This window comes from Diadema antillarum, unplaced genomic scaffold, assembly GCF_040938485.1.
Source record: "Diadema antillarum isolate AM-2024a unplaced genomic scaffold, OU_Dant_1.0 scf00000203, whole genome shotgun sequence".
NCBI classification, from domain to species: domain Eukaryota; kingdom Metazoa; phylum Echinodermata; class Echinoidea; order Diadematoida; family Diadematidae; genus Diadema; species Diadema antillarum.
This window is the reverse complement of record NW_027271092.1, coordinates 167,587-174,366: the sequence shown is the minus strand read 5'-3', so window position 1 is coordinate 174,366 and position 6,780 is coordinate 167,587. Positions and strand designations below refer to the sequence as shown.

The following is a 6,780-nucleotide window of genomic DNA, read 5'->3' as shown; positions in this document are numbered from 1 at the left end:
TCCCTTTATGTTCCAATTTGTAGTCCCTCAAAATTCGAGCTAACTAATGACTTAATGATAGTGACTTTAAACCATGGTGTGTGATATGCATGAGATTGCTCACAGCTTCAGAGCCCTCCCCACCCCCCCCCCTCTCTCTCTCTCTCTCTCTCTCTCTCTCTCAGCTCTTTTCTTGGTTAACGATGTAGGCTAATATACAATGTTTTTCCATAGAACAACCAATATAAATCATTGTAGGCGGTCAATTAAATCATCATTTCTATACAGTCATTTACAACAACAACAAAAAAGCTGCAGAACACGTTTATAACCCCTCTTCTTTTTAGTAGACCAGCCAAACCTCAAAAAAGGCTCTAGATAAGGATTCGACGGCATTTTTTGTTAATGCTCCGTTCTCATACTGAAAGTCTTGCAAAAATACTAAGGAATAGCGTACGGCCGGATGTCACGCGCGTTTTTGCCGAAAAATGTCATTTTTAGCACAAAATTCAGAAGCATGTCAAAAATCACGATTTTTATTTTTTGCTTGCATTCAATTGATATTTGAAAGATCATGAGTTTCAATTGTCCCTTTTAATGAAATTGCAATTTAAATGTGTTTCCTTAGCATTTTAAAAAGTCATTTTGTACAGCCATATATGGGGCTCTCAAATGTTTGGGTGTTGTTTTCTCGAAATAATATTCACAGATTACTTAACGTTCTGCAAAGTTTGCTTTTCCAAGCTAATTAGATGATCTTCCAAAAGTACTTTAATGTTTTATAAAACTACAAGTGCTTCTTTAATTGAATGTGTCAATATTATTTCTAGTTTTCTTGAAGAAATCTTTACTTTTAATCAAAACTCTGAACTTGCAGGAACTCAGAAAATGCATTTTCCGAGCATTTTCCAGTAGCCCCGCGCAGCTTGTGTGCGCGCGAATACTTAATACGTGTGCGTACGTCTACCACGCACTACCCCTACGATCTAGCTACATACAGGTAAAATCTCTCGCGCGAGAGCTGCATGTTTTCGGTCGTTGAGTTGGAAACGTGGTGACTGGAAAAGGGACTATTTCCTTCGAATGTAAGTAACTTAGTAAATAAATACATAGTTCCTTATTGCACTGCATAACGGAACTTAAAAATCTGTTTTGATCTATTAGTTAGATATACAACTTTGATCTGAGACTTGGTTAATATCAAGGTTCAAGCGCTAGTACTACGTTAGGCCGATGTCTTTAATTACTGTATTTCGCACCGATCCCGTGGGCGCGGGCATGCCTACCAACCCCCGGGCCGCCACCCGACCGTGCCGGCGGTGTTTGTTAGTGGAACAGCGATTATTCCGTAAAGCACGTCTTGACACGGTGCGAAAAGAGGCCTAACAAACATTAGGTCTACGTCTAGATTTAGGTGTCTTGTTAGTTCGATCTAGGTTTGTAATTTATGGCCTCATCACATGCAGTTGGACTGAATCCTCGTCTACTGTTAGGTCTAATCTATCTAACGGTAATACACTCTCTCTAACTGTTAATACTAACGTTAGTGTTAGACATTCTAGCTAGTAGGGGTAGTGTTACTCTAACGACGAATGTTAGTGTTAGTGCTAGAATGTACGGCTACGCCTGTTATTATGCCAAAACAATTCAATCGGGCTGGGCCCTATGACACTAGTAGTATAATCACAATGAACTTAACACCTAACGTTAGCACATTAGCAGATGTATAACGTGGACAGTACAGGTCCACTACTACTAACGTTACTGCGCTGGTTAGATGTATTTCTATTTGTAGGGCTAGAGCCAGGTCCAGGGCAAGGGGCTGTAGACTATACAGAAGATGTAGATGTAGATCTACCAACGTTTAGAGTCTAATAGTAATATACTAGACCTACAATATAAAATCTAGGGCCGGGGTCTGAAGCATAAATAGCTGGCGTCTGGAATTAGGATCTAGGTCTAACCTTAGTCAAGATCTGGGCCACTGATTCTACCTAACGTTAGAGGTTTCTAGTAATCTACTACTCATATCTAGGCAGTTTTGTTGTAAAGACCCAGCTTACTAGGCCTATCTAGACCTAAGTTTAGGCATGTAGAGGTTCTAAAATCTATGCATAAATTATACTATATATGTAGGCTAACTTTGATCAAAAAGTTCATGTTAGATCTAACATTAGAAGATCCTAACATTAGCTCTAACATGAATTATCTAGGCTAATATTAGTCTCTAGAGCAGAGGTCTAAGGTTGATTCCACTCTTTCTGGTATTTGTAGACCTGTGGGTTCAGAAAAAGAGTCTAGGATTTAGGCCTAGGTGTTTTATATAAAAGCGAGTCTACAACCAAGTGATCTTGCCATTCGAATATGCCTGAAAGAGAGAGAGAGAGAGAGAGAGAGAAAGTGTTCAGTCCTGACTGCCAACCGCTCCTAATCTGTGAATCATTTACATGTACTCTTCTAGTTTACAAATAGATCTAGTCAAAGAGAAACTATTTAGAAATGTCTTTACTCATAAGTACCAAGTTCTTATGTTAATGTCTCAAAGAATAAAGGTTCATTTGAAAAAATGTAAATATTACATTTTTAATGGATCATTTATACCGACTCACTGAAACCTAAATATCTTCTTCTTTTTTAACTTTTTAAAAAGCTAAAAAAAAAAATATCATCTTAATGAAAGAGATATATTTTTAGTTATACAATGTAATTGATTTGCATGGGGAACAAAGAAAATTATGTCAATGTCAAGATGCCTTTTCAAAACAATTAGATTTCAAATTGATTTTATTTTTTGTTCACTATTAGCTTATAATGCTCTGCTTTAAAGATGAAAAAAAAATTATTTGAGTCATGTTGATTTCTGTTTTCAGCTAGATGTACCAACAAGTGGACAGACTGAGTCTTGTCTTCAAACTTCACCAAAGAGAGAGACATATGCCTATTCTGACTTGCCAAAATCTAATTGTAAAGACTGAGCTCTTTCTACCTGCAACAAATTGCAGAACAACCAGAAGGTAAGAAACGGTAAATGTCTTAAATAGCGGTCTAATTTGAAATATCTTTTAAATACTAACTTACTAAGTGTTTGATTATCAAATGTATCACTTCAGTGCCCAGTTGAAAATAATGCCAAATCTAAATACATTGAGTATCAAATATTCCTATTCCATTTGAATAAATTGTAACAAGCATGTTTTCGCTTTGACAGTTGCATTACAATGCAGTGTACAAATACTTTGCAAACAAAGAGAGGAGAATAATCTTATACACGTGTATCTCCATTTATATAATAAGGGGAGCAAATCTATGATTGGATGTGTATTCTTGTTTTCTTGTAAATTCATTGCATGTTCTATTGTAGAGGATCATATGAAAGAACGGTATTCTATCTACTGAAGATGAGATCATATAAAAATCAAACATAAATGTAATCAAGTAAGATATTATATGTAATGAAATATTTCTCAACCATGTCAATTGGCACAAGTGTTTAATGTGTGCACAAATGAAAATACGTCTGTAGTCACAGATCAATTAACTTTCCATTGTTATTATGTTGCGTTAAGTATGACGTAAGGGTGATATGCTGTGATGTATTGTTCTTTATTTTTATCAAGGTGTCACCAACAAATGGACATGCTGAGTTTGAGATCACATCCACTAGAGTGAGGGGGAGATAGAAAGATGTCTTGACTGCGATGTGAATGCCCTTTCCAGCTCAGAAGTAAGTGTCATCGATTTGAAATTAGGAATATCATCTCATGAATACAAATCGATTTATGCAAGGAAATCATATCCTAATCCACATACAAATGAGAGCATGATACAATCAAATATTTGTGTACAGGAATTACAGGTGTCAAGATGACTTCCATCCTACATAATTCATTTTCAGTAAGATATGGCTTTAGAGCATCAAAGATGATAATAACAATGACATGATTAATGTATTACATGTAAGACAAATTAATGTTGACAGTGACCTGAAGATCAAAAATCTCATACTAAGGGATTCATGAGATCGTGATGATTAATTCTAATTCATGATGAATGTGTTTGTTTATGTTGCAGTATGATTATCCTGTTTCACTCATAAAAATGATAACTTATTTAAGTTTTTGTTAATTGTATTTTCGACCAGAATTAGCACAAAGTGGACAAAATGGACCCTGCAAACCACAGCCAACTACGGACAAGAGAGAGAGAGAAAAAAAAGAAAGAGAGAGATGTCCTGACTACCAACCTCTAATCTGTGCATCCTGCACTCTATTTCGAAAGGAAATGTGGGAGGTAAGCAATAATACATGTACATGTAAAATGTAAACCCCAAATATGTTGGAATATTTTGTCAAGCCTTTGACATCTTGACCAAATTTTTGACTGTCGATCGTTCATTGGGCAGAAAATTAACGCATGTTTTGCTAAATGAATGCAGTACTGCATATGCATGTAGTCAATCACTCCAACAACGAAGATTTACATGAATTAACGCTGATTATTATTTTTTTTTTAGCCTCTGTCAAAGATGGTTGCAGGAGTTTTTATGTTGTTGCAGTCATCATTCACACGCACATCTGTCCTATTCTCATCTTGCAATAACTTAAAATTTACTCAGCAGATCATCTTCAACTTTGGTTTTATACAGAAGAGATGATTACCTGCTGAGCCTTGTACAAGTAGCATTTTAGTTATTGTTGTGATTTTGCTGCTGATTGTAAATTACAGGGAAACCCTGATTTTTATTGACTGTAGAGCATTGCTACCATGACATTATATTTACCTTCGGATGGCAAAGTTACCATAACCTCTAAGCAATTTGACTTTGATTAGTTATGAGGGTATTGATGTGAAAGGTCACAGGGACATTATATGCACGAAAGTGTTGAATGTATCCAGTTGCAGTATCAGGCAAGCACTACCTTGAAATTCTTCTGAATGGAATAAAAAGCTTAATGGAAAGAATTGGATATTTGGATCATGAAAGTTTCCTACATTTTATATTTCATCGTGTACTCACGGTTAAATTGCTACAATTAGGATCTACTGTATAAAATAATATACTTTACAGTTTCAAGGAAACACTACATATAGAGGAAATCAAGTAACCGTATGTCTTTATTAGCCTATATGTCACTGTGTCTTCACCAAAGATTAAAATGCCCATGTCACTTTCCTCATCAAGTAAAGACAGATACACCATTCTTTCTCTCTCTCTCTCTCTCTCTCTCTCTCTGTCTCTCTCCAGAAACAACCCTGCCAGGCTATCCGGTCCGCATCCAGATTCCGTATGAAGGATGTCATCAGAACCTGAACTTACATGTGGAATGCATCCATCTAAACTTCTCAAATATAATCACAATGTGCTTTCAGAACTATTATAGAAGTTGAATATATAAAAGACATGTGTATATATTAGACATTTCTACTAATCCAGATTAAATGCTTCTTTTCTAATCTTTTTTTTTTCCTTAGTGATGAAGTAAAACAAGACCTGATATCAAAATGTGCACAACACTACTTGGCAAAGAGCATTTACAATATGATTTGATGTAGATCTACTTCCAATTTTGATGGCAGCATTAAAGGGATGAGGGATGGCCTACTTTTGGTTGAGATGGGGGCTGATATGGAGATTTTGTAAAATAATGAGAACCCTGTTACGAAATATTAAAGAGTAAACAATACCAAGAGGAATTCCAAATTTATTTGTTAAAAATTGGTTTTGAAAAGGCTGAGATGTACAAAAACAAAGAGGTCCTAATAAAGGTGGCACCCACTTCTAATTATTATCATTCTGTGTCACTTTTTAAAAAAATTTCTCGGCCGTTTCAAAACCAAGAACTTTAATCAAACAAACTTCAAATTACTCTAAGAATTTGATGCTCTTTCATATTTCATAAGTTGTTTTTATTTGCTTGCAAAAAGTTAAAGTCTGAATCTCCATCTCAACCAAAACTATACCATGCCTTTGAGACTCACAGTTACAAGCCGCATACTAGTAGTTCATGGAAATTGATCCTGTTATTTCCTTTGAAGCCCAAACGCCAACATTTTAATCCTGTCAGATTGGAATGTCTTTTGTTTTTGTTTTTATGGGGGGGGGGGCAACAAAAGGGAAGTGAACTTTGCCTTTCTTCATCAGATGGAGGAAAATATGTGACATGTTAGTCAGAAAAAAAAACTGCACGTTGAAGTGCTTAAAAAGAGAAAATTTCACAAAGTAACAGTTGGTGAATCTGAAGGGAAATAGCATAGAGCATGTTTTTTTCTTTTCTAGTTTAAGATATAAAAGAATAGTATGTAGCTTAAAGGAACGAACATAAGTAAAATGTTTCAATCCAAACGCCAAGTACAAGAAGTAGTGAAAAGAAAATGTACTGGTCAAGATGTATGTTTTGCCAGGTTTTCTTTCACATGTGCCATAATTGTCATGATGTTTGTAATACTGTAATATATGTTCGCTATTCAGGGCCCCAACAATGTATTCTGGTACTTGGAATGAGGGAAAGTATTAGAGGGAAATACCGGTACCATGCATTTTGGAGAGGTGATTTTTTTTTCTTCATTGAGAGACGAGTATTCAGTACAGATACCTTATCACACTGGTCTGCAGAACACAAAAATAATATCAGACTAAAAGTAGATTTTTAAAAATTTGGCAGTCACCATTCTAATTTAGTTGTACATTGACGAAAGTTCAATGCAACAGCGTACAGTCATAATTAGCTCGGATATGTAACCACAAATTTTTAAAAAGATAGAGATATTGAAATATTGCTTAAAGAGAACATTTTGTTTTTC

At 35.4% G+C, this 6,780-nt stretch overlaps 1 long non-coding RNA gene across 1 annotated transcript; it reads left to right on the top strand.

Annotated features, from left to right (window-relative positions):
• The first annotated feature begins 1,021 nt into the window (after window positions 1-1,021).
• On the top strand, window positions 1,022-5,407 carry LOC139723949 (uncharacterized). The gene is made up of 5 exons (XR_011710402.1): window positions 1,022-1,064; window positions 2,850-2,993; window positions 3,597-3,703; window positions 4,121-4,269; window positions 5,225-5,407. It is a non-coding gene; the product is annotated as an uncharacterized lncRNA (long non-coding RNA).
• Window positions 5,408-6,780: the final 1,373 nt, after the last annotated feature.